Below are 19,601 nucleotides of genomic sequence, written 5' to 3' on the forward strand. Positions count from 1 at the left end.
GTAAGTCTTTGACTGTACTTTATGCATTCTTATTATTTGGCTAAAGCTTATTGTCTGATGGTTAATTCATGAAGGGTTCATAGAAACCAAATTCTCTCAAGTTGTTGTATGTTTAAAGATATTTTGTTTTTGCAACAGACTTGATTGGCAGTGTGGCCAGATATAGAATTCTGGGGTCATATTTTCCTGCCAGAAAAGCCTGTAAATGTGGCCCTGTGTGTCCCAGTGTCCTGCATGCAGCTGTGCCAATGGCCAAGACAGGCTGCCCTTTTCCTGCTTTAAGAGTATGTTGCTCTGCTCAATAAACCTAACAAAACACCATAGGCTTAGTGGCTTCAACAACAGACAGTTGTTTTCTCACAGCTCTGGGGGCTTTAGGTCTGAGATCAAGGTGCCATCATGGTTGGTTTATGGTGAGATCTCTCTTCCTTGCTTGTAGATGGCCTCCTTCTCACCAGGTCCTTGTGTGGCTCTTCCTCTGTGTGTGAGTGAGAGAGAGCTCCCTGATCCCTCTGCCTAATCCTGCAGAGATGTTAGTGCTGTCCTGTGACCTCACTGATCCTGGATTACCACTCTAGGGGCTTCATCTCCAAACACAGTCACCTGAGGGTTGCAGCTTCAGCATAAGAGTTTTGGGACACACAGCTCAGTATATAACAAAGGGTAATGTGGATTTTTATTTATTTATTTTTTTGCCAAAAGGCCTAGATTTTTTTCCCTTTCTTTGTTTTTTTTTTTTCTCCTTTTCTCTCTCTTTTTTTCCCTAGCTTAAATATGTGATGTAAATCCATATTTATTAACATGGAAAAATGTTCAACATATTGCTGAATGACAAAAAGCAGGTTTATTTATTTTTATCTTTATGTAATCCTGTTAATTTCCTCCTATTAGATAATAGTTATTATTTTAAATAGACATTTCAAAAAACTCGGATATCTATGTCATGATTTTCATCTGCTTTTTTTTTATATTTTTCTGGATACATGCTTTTTATCTGCCATTTGTTTTTTCCTATTTTCTCTCTCCCCTCTCTTTTTCTATGAGTGTTTTTATTTGATGTTTGGCTAGTCTTTTTGTGTTATTTCTTCATCTTTGAGGGGAGATCTTTCTGAACTGGCTGTGTGTCGGGTTTAGGCTGGGTGGTGGGCAGTGTCTGGCTGAAGCAGCTTCTGTCCCAGGCTTGTCTTTCTCACAGCAGATGGTGGAGGTGTAACTTCTCACCTTGCCGCCTGTGCTCTGAGGTGAGCGACCTGGGGAGCGAGGCTCCTGCAGCTGTGCTGCTCAGACTGCTCTGACTCCAAGCAAGGGCTCTCTGCTTTTGCTCTTCTCTGGAGAACTGGATATTGCCTGGTATCTGAAGTCACTGGTGTTCTCTTTCCATGTCCTCACTCATCTGGTCTCAGTGGGGCTGTTATTGCCCTTGGCAGCTCAGTGTACGTCTCTTCAGATTCACGGTGTTTGGGTGTTCTGGTATCCGAGGTGGAGTTTCCTTTTCTGTAGCTTGTTTTTGTTTTGGGGTGGATTAGTAAGAGCAGAAGTGTTTAGAGAGGCTTTGCTCTCTCAAAGATTTTAAACCTCACAGCCAAAATGTGTTTAATCAGTCACTCTGGGTGTACTCTGTCTGTCAAATTAAGGAGTTGTACAGCATCTTAATGAACATGCTTTTAGATTAACTTATTGCCATTCTCATGTAATTACATGAAATTTGGGTGAACACTAAATATAGTGGATATTTCCTTACAGACAGAACCTCCTCTGAATACACCAGAAAATAGAGAATATCTTGCAGAAATTATGTTCAAATTATTTAATGTACCAGGACTCTACATTGCAGTTCAGATAAGGACAAGTGACTTTCATGATTCCCAAGTGACCTTAGTTGTCTAATGTGGAAGAAATGGTGATTCTAGAGGCCTCTGTAAGATTGTGTGGTGTGGTTTCCTTTCCCATGCACTCAAGTGCACATGAACACATCCCATTCAGGTCCGAGCTCAAACACTGTACAGAGCAATTTCTGTGATTTATGTTTTTACTGCTGGTGTAGAGTTTGTCCAGCTTTTGTCTGTTTACGTTCATTAAAATCTAAGGTAACCTCAGGAAGACAAGATCAAAATGTAGGTGTGGTTCTTTGGCTTTTTTTACTTCTGATCATAAAAAAGAAAATATACTATAGAATCTGTTAAAACAAAACAAAATGAAACAAAATAAATGTCTTTCAAGGGTTTCCCTTTGTGGATCTGAGCTCCTGTGGTTCCATGAGTTTGCAGAACTTCCCCTGAAGCTGCTTGTTCTTCGTGGGGTGTTTTGTTGTTTTTAGGTGTAATGTATCTGCCTCTATATAAGGGAATTGACTGAAATTTGGGGGAATAAATGATAAAATTGTTTTCCAAAATGCTTCCTGCATATTCTATTCCCTTTTAGGAAAAAAGAGGAGGAGTTGCATAGATGATTAACTTGGAAGATTCCACATGCTGTGTCCTCTGTGTGGTGATTCTCAGTAGACAGTGATGTCTTAAAGGCTGTGAAAATGCCTACATTAGAAAACTCTGTTTATTCCACCACTTCCAAATTTAACCAGAAATATTCCCCCACCCCTAAGCTGTTTCTGTTCCGTGGACTAGGAGACACTTCAGGAAACACTGGCCCAGTGGTTCTCAAAGTGATCTATGCAGCAAGGTCTCCTCAAAAGTGTTTTTTCCAAAATACATATTCTCAGAATTTATATCAGACCACGGGTTTCCAGCCTCAAAATTTTGGATCGGGCAGTCCTCAGGGGAGTGGAGGTTACTGAGCTGTGTGTTGTGGGATGTCTAGCAGCATCTCTGGTCTTGACCCACCAGGGGAAGCACCACCACCAGCCTCCCCTCCCTCAAGTGTGACAGCGAGAAATGGCACCAGATATTGCCAGGTGCTCCTTGCGGGCAAAATTGCACCTGGTTGAGAACCACTATCCTGGTTCTGCCAGATGAGAATTTCTGGGTGCCAGGCCCAGTATTTTTTCTTTCTAAAGTCCCCACAAGTAGTCTTATTGCAATCCATCTCTGGACCCACACTGGGAACCAGTGGATTAGAAATTAAAACCTCCTGATTCCACAATAAAATTCCTTTCTCTCTGGCTTTTCTTTGAAAAGCTTTGATTTATCTTACTGAGAAGTTGACTCCTCCAGATTAAGTGCACAGAATTTACATGTTAGTTGTCCACTTTGGAATTTGGATTTGGGAGGAAGATGGAAGGTAGGGAAGGGAAAGGTCATTCAGACTCAGTAAGAAAGAAAGGGCTTATTGCTCCAACCTAAAGATAGGCTTGTGGAACACTTGAGAAAGTCCCCATGCTGATGGTCTCCGTGGTATTTGTGAAGGCAGTGCTGGCCTTAGCTGTGTACTGGACATCATGACAAGTTGGTGAACACACAATAACAGGAATCATCATTGACAGAAGGGATGGGGTCACTCACGCTATCCCAATGGTCAGCAGGGCAGCGAGTTCTGCTCTGTCTGTGGGCCTAACCTGATTTGAGGTGAAGGAAGCAGTGAAAGAAAAAACACCCTTCTGTTAATTAAAACACCACTTTTGAAGTCATACCTGTACTTAGCAAAGGTAACAAGAGCCTTTAAACACAGTTGTGTGAGAAAGTGGAAGATGCCTAGTGTCTGTGGCACTGGCAGTTGGAAATTTGCAGTAGCAGATTTGTGCAGTCTGGTGTCAGCAGTCGTCTGATGTCCCTGGGCTCTGCTTGGCCCTGGTGTCACTTTGCCAGGAGGGTTTTCCTGGCTTTCATTCTGAACTGTAATCTGGATATCAGTGGGTGCGGCACATGAACATTTGGAGGATGATTTTGTGTTCTGTGACAATCCTCTGGAGAGGATTTGTTTCTTGCTTTTTAAAAATTTTTTAAGAGCCAAGAAGGAGAGATTGTTCACCTTGACTTGCGGGATGCTCTGCAATGTCACTTTTTGGTTTTAATTTTCAAAATATAACAGAAGTGATTTCTAATTCAGGCTTCAAGAGACTGTATATATGTATATATACACACATATATATTTGGTAAAATGGACTAGTTAAATGAATTATTTAAAGTTTTTTTTTTTTTAATTAATTGAAGCTATCTGGAGGGGGTTACATTGGGAATTCAGACCTGCCTTTCCTCCTCCACGTCCCTTCTTGGAGGCAACCCATGATACTAATGTTTGTTATTTTGTGTATTACAAGTACCTTTTGTGAAAATATAGGTTTGTGTGTGTATGTGCTAAGCTCCTTTTAAAAATGCAATAAATGAATCACTATGCTATACACTGGAAACTAACAGAATTTTGTAAATCAACTAAGACAAATTTAAAAAATGCAAACTAGTTTTTTTTTTAAAAAAAACAATTCATTTATTTCATTTAAAAAATAGTCACTGTTTTATTTCAGGACGTTGCAGAGATGATGTACTAATATGCTGGTGCTTTAATACCTCAAAGTTCAGAAATCACTGCAGGGGGAGGCTGATGTTTCTACAGTCAGGAGGAAAAAGCCAAATCTTTCCCCTCTGTCATTGCACCCTGCCAGTGTCCCCTTTGCCCGGGGGTGAGGAGAGGCAGGAGGCCTGCAGAGCATGCTCTGTGCTCGCAGCCCCTTCATCCAGTCTCGGAACACTGCCCCCTCCTGGGTGTGAGGTGTTTAGGTGCCACTTGCTGTGTGGTCCTGCCTGGCTCCTCTCTGAGGTCACGTCCTCAGAGGTCAGTGCAGGCCAAGGTCAGGGCCTGTGCCTGTGGGTCTGCTTCCTGGCCTCCCCTGTGCATCTGAAACAAGTTTCACACTACGTGCAGGCCCACAGAGAAAGTTGTTGTTCAAATTTTTCTCTGTTTCTTAATGCAGTTTTTTCCCCCTATTTATAAAAATTACATTTACTGTACAAAATTTAGGTAAAATGGAGAAATGTAAAGAAGAAAATAGAATGACCCACAAACCTGCCCAGAGGACTGTGCCACACTTTTTTGGTATAGTCTACTGAGCTCTTTTTCTTAGACACACGATACACATTTTAAGCACAGTTGGGATACCCTCCATCTGATTTTATGTTCTAAATGTACAATGTGCTCCTGAGGTTGTATTTTGCATATTGACTTATCCCTGATGTATCTTTATGGTTAAATACTCTGTGGAAAGATATTTAGTAACTACCTGACAGCCCATCATGTGGGTGTAGCACAACTCACTTACTTGTTTTCCTACCATTGGCTGTGGGTTGTTTTAATATATTTAATCTGTGATGAAGCTGATACTCAACATGGGTTGAATTAATTTTAGAAAATGTTATATGTAATGTATTGAGTATAGAAATTGTGAATAGTTTCTGTTTGCGAGAGCTACTGTTCTTATGATTTTTTTAATTTTAATAATGTGTACATATCTTTTATCTTGATCTTAAATATTTTACAATTGGCTTGGGCTCCTGAGAAAGTCTACACACTCTTTCACTTCTAGAAGTTGGGCACCTCAGAAGACATAAGAGGAATTCAGTCACCTGTTCTTGCAACTTCAGTGGTAACTGTGCTTCTACACATTGGAACTGATCCATCTGTCAGATGGATGAGGATTTGCTCCAGCCTTCTGTCTCCATGAGTGTGTGACAAGCAGCCAGTGCCATCAGGGAGCTCAGAGTGCCTCCTCTACCTGGTGCAGGTGGGGACATTGTCCACTCTGCACAGCTACTCCCACCAGCATGAGCTGGACCTTCCCAGCCTGTGGCCTGCATGTTCAGTGGCACCCCAGGGGGCTGGTGAGGACCTGGGACCACACAGCAGCTCCTGGCCCTCTCCTGCTGGTGATGGCTGACAGCCTGGTCACTGGTCCGGGAGGGCAGCTGGGTGAGCGGATCCAAACTCCCCACAGCATGGATCTCACATAGCATAGGTTTGAGGGGAACCTGCCAGACTGTTCCTTCCTACCAAGTTCAGCTCTTACTAGAGTGAGCAGATCGGTTATTGAGTCTTTAATGCATGCCTAAACCATGCTGTGTAATTGACCCGCTGCCTGTCACTGGGTCTCTTCTGTGCACCCACTCACCGCATATGATGGGTGAAGGTGCCAAGGCTGAAACATATGTGTTAACAGAAGTGGCCATGGTTACTCTGCCCACAGATGTGGAACCAGGATCTGAGTCCTGGTTGTCACACTCTAAGTCCTGCATGCTAACCAGGTGGTTGACTTTTAAATGCAAGCCAATTTGTAGTTGGTTTAAAAATTAATAGTTAAACAGCAAAAAAAAAAATGTGACAATGAATATATATATGTTCATGTATAACTGAAAAATTGTGCTCTACACTGGAATTTGACAAAACATTGTAAAATGCCTATAACTCAATAAAAATGTTTATAAAATTAATAGTTAAAACGTTTTCCTTTTTGTTAGAGGAACAATAAAATGACCCATTGTTCGGACAGACAGCAGCATTTTGGAAATTAACTGCTTTCTGTGGTTTTCTCTTCACATTCCTAATGGAAAGGCCACTTTGTTTGCTTACAGAGCATCTCAGGTTCTCCTAATGGAATTGCATGCATGGTCATTTTATTCCCCCTCCCCCAGTCCTGAGCTTTGCACAGAGTGGAGATTCAGTAAATGCTTGCATTGCCAGGGCAGGTGGGGGCAGGAGTCTAACTTACAGTCCAGGGAGGGCGTTCCTCCTGGAGTTACTCACATGGTGTTTTGCCTCTCTGTCTCCCCATGTGGAAGGTTAGCTAATTGGAAGCTGCTTCAAACACATCCCTATTGCAGGTAGAGATATGTATTTCATTCAACAGCTGCCAAGTGAGAGGGAGGTGGGAATCCCTCCTGAGCAACCACTGGAGACCACAAAGGCCATTAAGGTAAAAACAGATGGGAAATGGGCCAGTTTGGTGGTGAGAGAGAAATAGTGTTTTCACACTTCCCCTTGTGGCCACCACCCCTGCTCCCACTGTGCCTTCCCTCCCCTCCCCATGGATGTGGGTCTCCATCTGTTTACCACTTGAATTAAGGGGCTGAAAACTTAGCCTCTTCTCTGAACATGGATGCTTGTGAAGTTCTCCAGCTGTAAATGAGAGCAGCTTGATAACTGGTATTGAGCATCCTGCCTAGTACGATGTCATTTAATTGGAGCCTGATTAGACAGAACCTTCAATTAGCCAATGTGTCTTGCACCTCTCCCTCCAGGCTTCATTTCCCGAGTAAGGAGCAGACAGCAGCAGCAGTGACTGTGAGGAATCCTGTGCAGTCAGCCAGAATTCAAACTCATTTCCAGCTCTTGCTGTGTGTGGTTCTGTAACCTGAGTATTACCATTCAGAGTGATGCTGTTCTAGGGTGAATCATTGAACAGAGTCCACCTGTGTTTTCTAGACTCCGTTACCATGCTGGAGGAGTTACAGGAAGCTCTAAAATTAAATCAGTAAGATTCGGAGGAAAATGGCTCATTGGTCCTTATTTAAAATGCCCACTTGACTGATCCATCGGTTTGGTCTTTGTGTCACTCTGTAGGTAGCAGTTGACAGACCCCTTTCAAAGCAATTTTCTCTTCAGGTTGCAAAATCAGGACAAATTACTGTTTTGTTTTTGTTTTGTTTTAGTCAAAATGAAGAGATTCTTAGTAATACAAGGATAATTATTATATAAAGAGCAAAGATTTTGTTTTTGGAGAAAAATTTAAGCATGGAAGTGACATGTGACCTTGAACACACAGTTTCTGAGCTGCAGGGGAGTTTAAGGGAGGTTAGCCTCCCCCCTTCCCTCCCACTTTTGCACCCAGTAACAAGCTGGTTGAAGGAAAACTAGTGCCTGGGGGTAGTCCCACATTTTGCATGACACTCTTGGTGGACGGAGAGGTATTTTTAGGACAGGGTGCACAGGTGCGAGTCAGGGCCCGTGTGAGTAGGGTGGCTGGGTGCCCGGGTGTGCCCAGGACTAGAGTTTCCAGGGATGGGTCAATTCACAGCTTGGGTGTGTGGTCCTGGGCAGCCCATGGGAGTCAATCTTTTCCCTCTGGGGGAAGGTTTACAGAAGTAGCATAAGACTTTCTTTTTATGTTAAAATATTTCCTAGAACTTTCCCTAGTCCTTACCTTGTGTTTCTTCAAGGAAATAAATTTGGATAGTTGACCCAAGTTCCCTCACCTCCCCATTCCTGTTACCAATATGTCTCACAGCCTCTGGCTCCTGACTGTCGGGGTGGCCATGCAGGTGAGAAGGGCCCTGAGTATGCTGACTGTGACAGAGGCTGCTCTCCTAGTCCTCGTGGTGGGCTTTAGCTTCTTCACTGGCTCTCTGGGGTCCATCTCTGACCCTGAACCAGGTTTGGCCCATTTGGGCAGTGACAAGGTATCACTCAGCCATGAAGGTAGGCAGTGGAAGAGCTCCTTGTGTTCCCTGCAGGTCAGCCACCCCATCCCTGCTGTCAGTTAGTTCTTGCCCCACTTCCCTCTGTGGGAGTGTGTCAGAGTTACCCTGTGTCTTGTTGCCCCTGTGGGCAGGAGTGGGCCTGTGGATGCGTGGATTCTGTTGGTGGGGACAGTGGTGGTCCAGGACTTGGGGCTGACACACTGCACACCATCAACACTGTGGAGGCACTTCCTGCCTTCAGTTAAGCCTCTGAGTTGCTGCGAGACATTGACCTGGTGTCTTAGGACAACTTACTGTTTCTGCCCTCAGCCTGGTAGATTTGAAGTTGTATGGGGTGACCCACTCACTCAGTTATCAGTGAGCACAGGGGTGTGTAGCAAGTCTGGCCCATCAGTCTTACAGTTGTGCAGAGTATACCAAGGATGGTATTAGGTTTCATTTCAGGGATTCTAAGAAATTTTGAACTTAGTATCATGAAAATGCCTTCAGAGGTCCTCCTGAGCACCAGCTTTGGGCCTGACAAAGTGCAGGCATTGAACAAAGCCCACCTGGCCCACAGGAAGCTGACTTTCAGAATCCGGTACCCAGGGGCCAACTGCTGTTCTTGTGAGGTTAGCTCTAAGGACAGATGATCAACCCAGAGGCCCCCAGTCAGGCATCACCAGCTGAGGAAACACTTTGCACAGCACAGGCTGGGGCTGGCACTGAGCAGGTTCTCATGCCCCAATGTGTGGCAGCTCCATCCTGTCAAAGTCGGGCTTTCCTTTGGTTCATGGTCCCAGCACCTTATAAAGTGCTCTGCAATTTACTTATTTATCACTGTCACTTGTTACTCTGACTCTCAGCCAGTGTATGGGCCAGTGGGCAGGGGTCTGTGTGTGTTTTATTCACTTGTGCATCCCACGTGCCTATGCACTCACTAACTCTCTGTCATGGAGCCACTGAGTGTGCTGTGTCAGACCGCAGAGCATGTTAACCACCTGCCAATCGGATGTGGTGACCACAGGGCCAGATCTGCTGCCTTCAGATCTGGGTTCGGCTGCGAGGCGGGTCTGCTTGTCCCAGTGGGTGGCAGCAAGTGCCTGGGCAGGTGCCAAGTGGGGGCATACAAGGAGTAAGAAGAGAGGAGATGGAGTCTAGGGACTTGATAGGAACCGTCAGACATCATCTCAGATAGTAGGCAGCAACATGTGACACAGTGAGGCTGGGACTAATAGCAGAGCTGGAAAGAAAGCAGAGTACATGGCCAGAGCATAGCTGTTAGACATCACTGAGCCCAGTAAGTGTCCCTTGGAGCTGTGGCATTGGGCAGGACTGATGTCGGGGGTTTGTGGTGCTGGAGTTACTGGGTGTTTGCCGGAGGGCAGACTGGGTGGCCGCTAATGCCTGGTGACATCTGTGTGTGTGTGTCTGCAGGAGAAGTACTGTCACATTTGCCCCAATATAGTCAAGAAGTTTGCCAAGTATGACGTGGATCAGCGGAAGTGGATCAAACAGCAAACAGGGAACAATGCCATAAGCCAGAAGAAATTCATTATCGATGTTGGCTAGGAAAGTTTCCCAGGCCCTGAAATTTTCTTTCACCCAGAGGTAAGACATTTGCTTTCTGAGTGTGCAGAGAATGACGTGTGTGGAGCAATGCTGTAACCTCGTGTGTGCAAGAGTGGCTCCCCGTTGGGCTCCCAAGCGAGGTGGCCACCTTTCAGGGAGGACCTTGTGAGTGTAGGCTGCAGCTTCAGTGGCTGCTCTGGCTCCTGCATGGCCCACGCACTTGACTGGGTGTTTCATCATGCTCCACTTTGGGTCTGGCTATCTGTTAAACAGTTAATGGTTGGTTAAACCAAGAGTGGTTAGGAAGAAGCTTTAAGAGCAATAGAAGAGAATGGATTTGAAATTCATCTCCTACTGATATGAAAACTAGTTAATCTCGAGGATTGATTGGAATTTGCCTCTGTATAAGAGTACGATAGCGTACATATAACCTTCCCATCACACATGACGATCCATCCCCAGTCCAACATTTAACCCAGTACAGCTGGTCCTGCTGTGTTCCCTGCTGCAAGTTAGATAAAGCTTCTGTCTGAGGACAGCCTTGGAAAGAAGAATTAAAGGTATCATCAGTTTAGCAAGTAGTCACAAAGAATTATTACTGCGTTTGTAAAAGCAGTAACTAAGAGGCAATATTTTAAGGTTTAAGTAAAATGGACTTTATTTGTATTTTGGTATATTTTTCTGCCTCATTCAGTTTACATTTAATAGGTAAACACAAACCACTGCCTGTTCTTCGATGTGTATGATTGTTCAAGGAAATGGCACACAATGTATGTCTGACAGTACCTGATATCACGGCACTCATTCGCTCGTGAGAGTCTTCAGTTAAAATAGACATAAACCAGCAAAGTCCAGTGTACAGCTGCATGGCACCTTCTTCTTCCCTCGAGCACATTGACACTTTTCATGATTTTTAAAGCATTTTTAAGAATTTTGTAATTGAATTACTTATACTTTAGCTTATTTCACTTATGGAATTGAATGTAAGATTTTTTAGTTAATAACATGGTTATTACCATATTGATTGTTTCACCTAGAAGCCACCTCCATTCCCCATTCCCAGTCTTCTAGCTCAGATTTACAGTGTGAGTCACTGACTAGGTTTTTTCTTATATCCTGGCTAACTTTTTCATGACATTAGTGTCTATACATCACATGCTCATTATCTACAATATTTTTCATTACATGCCACATACACTGAGCACTTGCATTTTACAATCTCATATAAAGTTTGAGTCACTGTGTATTCTAACGCAGGGCTGGTCTGTCTTTGTTACTGTTTGATTTCTTTTCCCTCTCTAAACCCACACATTTCATCTCTTGAAGGGACATGTCACCATCACTCCATGCACAGAGTCACTTGGATTAATTTGACACATTCATTCCAATGTGATGGTTTAAAAGGCATAGTGAATTCTGTATTTGCTAAAGTTACATTTTAAAAAAGTTGTTGAGAGAAATGTGTATTGTTTCTTTTATATCTGTACAAAATTCTGTTCACCAACCTGGATTTTATGCAATCCATCTCAGATGTTGTTGACAAAGTAACACAGAACTGTCCCATTGATGTCCACCATCTGCTATATAAGGTATAAGCTGCTTGGGTAACATGCTTGGATTTCATTCTGAAATTAAAGGCCCAGCATTCTGAGAATAATACACCCTTACCATCAGTCTGCAGATAGCCCTATTTGACTTCTGTTTTATAGGATTTGTTAAGGGCCTGATTCCTGGTAAAATATTTTTCTTGGAGTGAGGGTGACTTAAATGCTTGGCAATATAACTCAGTTAGCCAGAAGTATTTGATTTAAATATTCTAGTATCTCTTATTCTTATCTGCCCAGCTGTATTTTTAAATTGGACAATTTTAACCTTCCATGTTGACTGAAAGATCAAGGGGGTCCTTCCCCTCTTGCTTTCTGTGAGTTTGCTGGTCTTGCTTCATGAGTATTTAGATTAGTGCCAGATGTGTTGTTGTCAGAGAGAAGGAGGAATCTGAAATGAACAATCAGAAAATGCTCATGTAATGTTTCTCCAAAATTCTTTGAGTGCAGGGAATTTTGAAACTTGAAAGGAGAAAAAGGCAGTTCATGTAACTGTAGGATGAAAGAAGTGTTGCTGAAAGCCAGAGGGGAGGGGCAGAAAGTGGCAGTCAGCTGGCCCTGCTTCCCTGCCTGCTCACCTCTGTCTGCACATCCTGCTCTTCCCCCAAGACAACGTCTCCCCTTCACAGATGCAGGGGCCTGCACCTTAGGGGGGAGAGGACCAGGCTCAGTAGGGAGGGCTTAATACAGTTTATTTCATCTGGACAGTAGAATACTATTCAGCCTTTAAAAAGAATGAGGTAAAGCAATGTAAATTCAAATGAAAAGATGTCTACAGTATATATTGTCAAATGAAAAAGCAAGTTGTAAAATTTACACATAGTATTATTTCATTTTATTTAAAATATACTTTATGTATGTATATATATATATAAGAAAAGGTATTGAATGATATGTGTTAAACTCCTTAAAGGAAATAAAATATATCTGGGCAAGAGATGGATAACTCTTACTTTCTACTCTTTGTGCTTTAAAATTATTTGAAATTTTATGGTTAATAAATGTTATTTTTATTATTGGAAAACATTTTTAATATAGACAAATTTGATGGGTAAAAGCAAATAATAATTTGGTTTTTATTGGTATATAACCTTAATTAAACACATCTCACCTCCAGTAAATGTGCAAGGAAGGGAAAGCAAAGGCAGATGAGAGTATTAAGTTTAGTGCAGTATGTGGCTTGTTCTCCCTACTTCTTAAATTTCACATAACATCAGCTGTGTCTTCCTGTCCATGAAAGCAAGGAACAAGTGTGCACTATCTAGTCCTCATTTCAACATGGTGGAGATGGAACTTCTACCAGCAGTAAGGATTGCTCATGCTGGGGTTGAGTTTTCTCATTTGATCATTTAGTTTGCTTTCAATAGATTTATACGATTCTTGACGTAGAGCTGGCCTTCTAGCCTGAGTACCTTATTTAACAGATGATGACACTGAGCCCTACAGATAGGAAAAGGAGGCAAAACTGGAGGGACCTGGGTCACATGGGGCAAACTGGTCTTCGACGTTTTTCTAATTGAGGTAGGGTTGATGTACAATATTATATAAGTTCCAGGTTGCAGTTTTTAAAGGTTATACTCCATTTATAGTTATTATAAGATATCAGCTATATTCCCTGTGCTGTATAACATATCCTTGTAGCTTATTTATTGTATAAGTAGTAGTTTGTACCTCTTAATTCCCTATCCCACTCTTGCCCTCCCCTCTTCCCTGTCTCCATGGATACCCATTAGTTTGCTCTCCATACCTGTGAGTCTGTTTTTTCTTGTTGTTGTTGTTGTTGTTATGTTCACTAGTTTTCTTTTTCAGAGTTCATATATAAGTGATATTCTACAGTATTTTTTTTTTCTGTCTGACTTATTTCACTCAGCATAATACTCCCCAAGTCCATCTATATTGTTGCAGATGGCAACATTTCGTTCTTTTTTATGGCTCAGTAATATTCCATTTTATATATACCACAACTTCTTTATCCAGTCATCTGTTGATGGACACTTAGTTTGCTTCCATATCTTGGCAATTGTAAATAAGGTTACCATGAACATTGGGGTTCATATATATTTTTAGGTTAATGTTTTCATTTTCTTTGGATGAATACCCAGAAGTGGAGTTGCTAGATCATATATTAGTTCTATTTTTAGTTTTTTGAGAAGCCACCGTCCTGTTTTCCATTGTGGTTGTAATAGTTTGCATTTCTATTGTTCCTTCTTTTCCTAGTTTGGGTGTATAAATTATACTGACTAAACCCAGAGTGAACTAGTTGCTCACAGTGTCTCTCAATGTGACTACACATTGAATCAAGTGGGAAGCTTTTCAAATCAGGATGCCTGGGCCAATTATATCAGAATCTCTGGGTGGGGGTTTGTGATTTTGGGGGACTCAGCTCCTGAGGAGACTGATGCGCATGGACAGCCAGGGCTGAAAACTGGCTTCAAGCAGCACATGCTGCCTGCAATGACTTGACCTCCTGGATAAATCACAGGCCTCCAGGACTCAGCTCTCACACACTAGTCTCTGTATAAACTATACACCAACAGTGTATATGGGTTCAATTTTCTCCACATTGTTGCTGAATGTTTGTGGTTTTGTGGTCTTTTTGATGATAGCCATCCTGGTAGACACGAGGTAATATCTCACTGTGGTTTTAATTTGCATTTCTCTGATGATTAACAACACTGAATGTGTTTTCACTGCCTGTTTTCTTGGCTCAGTGGCAGGAACTATAGGTCGATTTTCTTTTGATGAAGCAAGTAGGAGGAGGCTTGCTTTAGGTCCTGCTGACAACACCTGAGATCTTCTTGGTCACTGAGTGAACACCTTACTCAGGCTCATTGACAAGAAAAAGGTGGTGGAGAATATAAAATGTGGCTTTGAAAATTCAGACATTTTAGAAAACTAAAACTTTTTTTAAGAAGTAGTCATAATCTAATTTTTATTTCAGTCTGTTCTGTAGATAAGGATGTTCACATGCTGCCTTTTTTTTAATTTATTTTTTGTTCAGTTTCCAAGTGTGTTGGAGGTTGGGTCTGGGAATGGTTCTTCTTTTTCATTTTATTATAGCTCTCTATCTTTATGGGTTAAAGATTGTCAGTTATCTGTTGTAGACTTGAAGGGCTTTTTTTAAGTGGAAGATTTCCTATGTTGGCTGCGCACATTTCCATGATATTGCTGTGAGATCTGTTTTTGGTATGGTGTGGTGCCATGTCATTCTTGTGAGTGCATTGCCTGTTATTTCTATGATTGTCAATGTGGTTTTTGTTGTGGTGAACACAATCTACTTTTGTTGTTTAACAGAGCCTCATTTTGATTAGGTGTTTATCACAGATTGGAGAGTGGCTAGGGCTTCTCCTTTTATTGGAATTGAGACTTCCAAACCATTTCTGGGGTGCAGGCTGTGGTATGTGGTGTTGGAATGTTTCCAATACACACTCATAACAGTTCCTTTGCCCTTTCTATTGCCATGGGAATGTCCAAATTCTACACAGAAACACCAGTGGAAACAAATCTAAAGATGTCATGCACTAGGGCCTCCTGTAATGATCCTTCAGTCCCCCAGCTGGGTCCTCAGTGCAGTATCAGGTCAGTGCCATCCCTATTGTCACATTTTCATGTAGTAGACAAGGCTGATGGAAAGGCTTCAACTTCCCCTTCTGTGCACCCAGATCTCTGCTCTTGGCTCTCTCTTCCTTGTGGCATGGGACCACCAAGACAACCACAGAGCATATCCACACCCTCTGCCTTGGACCCAATAAAAATCACAGTTGTGCCTATGAAATATGCAGGTTCTTTGGCCATGGATTCTGATTTCAACCCGAACTTCCCCTGGGTCTCTCAGACCAAAATTATGATGATTCTGATAGAACCGTGCTTCTCTTCTATTGCAAAAATGCCAAATTGGGCCCTGGACCTGCAGAGATAGTGAATATGTCCATGAGATACCTAGATAATCCACACCATGTGCATCAGCAATGTTGCTATTTGAATTCAGGTCCCAGGCAGTTCTGTTCCATAGACACTACCAATCAAAGAAAACAACACACTCCAACCCCATGAGACTCAGTCTGTGCCATCAGCCTCAGCCCTCTCCCTCAGCTTCAGCAGACATTCCTAGCTCAGCATCAACAGCTCAACTCAAGGTCTGGGGATTGATTACAGGGATATTTTGTGCTGGTTTCTTTCAGTTCTGTCAGCCAGGCATCTGCTGTGCACTCCTCTCACCCTCATTGGATCTCCTTCAATCCCAACTGATCTCTCTGTGTGTGTCCCAGTAAAAGAGTGTTTTCCCCTTTTTGGCTCCCTCACCAAAAGTCAGGTCCTGCACTGATTTCCTTTTCTACTTTTCTTTTTCCTCCTTCCCAATTTTGTGAGGACCTTTTCTGTCTCTTGAAGTAAGAGAGAGAAAAGGTGAAATTGATGTTCAACCAATGTCCAGCATGTGTCCTGAGCCAAGGGGTGAGTGTACATGGATGAGAGTGAGCTAAGAATACACTTGTAATCAAGAAAATATATCAAACACAAGAATGTTATATGGGGATTAAGTTTTATAGGAGAAGAGGAATGAAATGAGTTCTGCAAGGGAAACAATTATGTAAAATTCCTGGCTTTTCTAGAACAGTTTGTTTATAATGTGTGGTTTTTTTTTTATATGGATGACATGGTAGATACAAAATCACTTTGGTATTTAATTTAGCTTCCGTTGTGTACATTAAAGAGAGTGGTTTTTGTAAATCAATATTTATAATGTAAGAAGCACCATCTTTTATAATGATATAAAGTCAAGGTAAAATTTTTACATATTATCTTTTTAAATGGATGAGGAAAGGACACAGTGTTTCAAAATCCTTTAAGAGGGTAGTGGATGAAAAAACATTCAGGCACTATGTTCTAAACTGCCTGGAACCTGAGAACCTGTGCTGACCACTTAACATTTTGACCCAGTGAAATGATAAAGCCAGAGTCATTTCAGAAATGTCCAAAAGCTATTTCAAGCATCCCCTGCAATTGGCCACATCCAGAACTCTGAACACAGTAAATGTTCATTTAACACTAGCTCATTGACAAAATATTTTGGCCATTCAACTGATATCTATTAACAGCATAAGTACAATATCCCTTCTTCCTAACTCTAACCTTCAAAGAGATTTTTCAATTTTTCAAATATCAGTCAAAAGTATGTTATTGAATGAAGCCCTCTACTAGATAATGAGTACACTGAATTTGGTTGTTTTGTTCTTTTCCAGATACTGATTAACATGCCAAGTATAATGCCTGGCCCAGGAAGCTCAGGAGATGAATCAAATAACTTGACCATGAAGGAGCACTGAGGAGGCAGAGATGATCTCTGGCATGGGTATTATAATAGGCATACTACAAGGCTCAGAGGCAGTGCAGAGGAAGAAATGAGGAGCTCTTGGAAGTGGTGGGCAGAGGGCAAGTGTTTAGAATGTTCTTTAAGAATAGGTACACTTGAACTGACTCTTAAAAGATGGGCAGGTGTTTGACAAGGCAATGTGAACACCACAGATAGAGGGGAGTGAAGCCACCTGGAATCCTTCCTCTCTGCACTGCAAACAGTTTGGGATGGTTGGTGCATATGGCACATGACTGTGCACATTCTGTCCATGTTGTGTGCACTGATGATTTAGAAATGACAGAAGGGCAAGTGGTGAAGCTGGAGAGTTGCAGAAGCACACAGAGGAAGACTGCCTTACATGGTTCTTCAAGGTATTTGGACATGATCCTGTGGCAAAGCAAGTCATTACATGATTATTAAACTAAGCAGTATTGGTGTGGAATTTGCCTTCCACAACAATTATTTTCCTGCAGTGTGGATGACAAATTTGGGAGGTGGAAGAGGGGAAAGAATACAAACTGAACTGCTGGTTGGAAGACAATTATCAGTGGTCCTGGAAAGACTCAAGGCAATCAAGAAGCTGTGAAGGAAGGGTGCTGAAGGGAGGGACCTTTAGGATATGGCCTCTGGACAAACTGATTACTATTGTTTAAGGAGTAGTTTAGTGGGGAGCAAAGCAAAGACAAGCACAAAATGTGTTCTAAGACTTTTGGGGTTATGTAATTGGGTAAATGGTATTGATATATATGGAATCAAAAAATTAGTCACAAGTTTCTGGGAGAGAAAGTATCTTCGGCACCCTAACTCCAGGTCCTCAGTTTTTCTATGAGGCAGGAAGCACAGGTGATGTTATCCCTATTTTATGTCCAAAGGGGTAAACTTTTTGCCTACTATCACATGCAGCAGGTTGGGAAGTTTACTCTCTACCAGGCTTAAGAACAGGTAAACAAGGGAGACAAGAACCATGCTTTCACAGAACTTATATTCTTGTGTTTGTGTTGGGGGGAACAGAATATGAACAAGTCAGCAAGCAATGAACCCAGGTCTGAAGGACTATGATGGTAGCAGGCAGTGGTACTTTATCTAGATATTAGGGAAAGTATCCCTGAGGTCACTCTGGATCTGACCTTCCATTGAGAAGGAAGCAGTCATTCAGATTCTTAGGGGAAGAATTTTCTAGGCAGAGAACAGCAATTGAGAAGTCCCTGAGGTCGAAACAAGTTTGCTGCACCCTGAGGGAGGAATTCCAATTACAGAGCAATTGAAGAGCTGGGGAAATTCCTAGTTCCAATGGCATTCCTGGGAAGGTGAAAGTGAAAGGCTTGTGACGCCTTAGTACAAATACTCTTGGGGAGGGCTGGGAACCTGCCCACCGTGCACAACACTATGCCTCTAGAAACTGCATCATGACTCATAAATGCTTTTGGAAGACAAGCCCTTGCTCAGTTGCCTATTTTGGTACCTCATTTAACTAAAACTCATTTAGGTTTGCCTACAGAGATGAACTTAAAAATCTTTAGATGAATGGAATTCATCTTAAATTTATCAGCTCAGAACAAGAAACCACCTACAGTCTGATGGCAGCCAGCTCTTCCCCCGAGGATCAGTTATGCCCTAACATGTTACATGGGAACAGAGCCTCCCAGCCAACTTCCAAACCCCTAAAAGAGACCAGAGAGGCAACATTTTCCCCAAAGGATGCCCCGTTAGCTCAGCTGGACAGGACAAGGAGAAATGGTACCCCACTGCCAAGGTGCCAAGCTGGGTTCTTGTCTATGTGAACCTGGAATGCCTTGGAGAGATGGGACATTGGGGCTGCCTGCTGGCTCTGAGATGGGCCATCCCAAGCACAGTCCTGCCTGCTCTCTGGAACACACTGCTCACACCTCTCATCCTGTGGTCATCCTCCACTGCTACTTTGTGGGCTACCTATTCTTCTGCCAACAGTGTTTCTTATGCCACCCCATTCAGCCAAATGGCTTCAAATTCAAATTCTCACTACAGGAAATGCAGATCAACACTCTGACCCTCTCTGAAAAGATCCTACTTTACAGCCAATTTTCTCAGATATCTCTGCTTGGTGTATCAAAAAAAAAAAGTATGTGAATTTAATATTTATCAATATAGCATGAATACATTATGAAATAATTAGATTATTCCTAAGTTATGTAGCCCCTTTCAGAGTATCACATTGAGAAGTTATATATCACGGGCACTTATTTTAAATAGAGCCACAAACCATGAAATGCATTCTTTGGAGTGGTGCTGGAGACTGTGGCATGTTTTGATCCATGCCAAGGGCAGGCTCACCTTGTGTCTGAGCTCATTTCAAACCATATGCTCATAACATCTCTTTACTTCAACTGACTGGTCAATTTTTTGTTCCTAAAATCACCATTCAACCTTGGATCATAAGATGTTCACACATACTTTCACAGCACCGGTATGTCTCCTTCCTAACAACTTTAATAATGGCAATTTTTCATTTATTTTCAGTGATTGATTCACCTGTCTCCCTCAGTAACTGCGACTTCCACAGCAGCAGGGACCATGTGCATTTCTGCTTACCAATATGTCTCCAGAAACTAGCACAGCTTCTGGGACACAGTAGGGGCTTAACAACTAGCCACTGGGGGAAAGATGCTATGAAATATACTCATTGGTGGAAGTGTTTCTGCTTCTAAGTGTGGATCTGCCAAAAATCATTCAAATCAAGGCTAAATAAGGTTAAGGCTC

General features: G+C 42.3%; 1 long non-coding RNA gene across 1 annotated transcript; it reads left to right on the plus strand.

Moving 5' to 3' along the window:
- The first annotated feature begins 6,758 nt into the window (after positions 1-6,758).
- On the plus strand, positions 6,759-17,465 carry LOC141578021 (uncharacterized). The gene is made up of 3 exons (XR_012507922.1): positions 6,759-6,853; positions 9,774-9,947; positions 16,753-17,465. It is a non-coding gene; the product is annotated as an uncharacterized LOC141578021 (long non-coding RNA).
- Positions 17,466-19,601: the final 2,136 nt, after the last annotated feature.

The sequence above is a fragment of the Camelus bactrianus genome, chromosome 6, assembly GCF_048773025.1.
Source record: "Camelus bactrianus isolate YW-2024 breed Bactrian camel chromosome 6, ASM4877302v1, whole genome shotgun sequence".
Classification (NCBI taxonomy): domain Eukaryota; kingdom Metazoa; phylum Chordata; class Mammalia; order Artiodactyla; family Camelidae; genus Camelus; species Camelus bactrianus.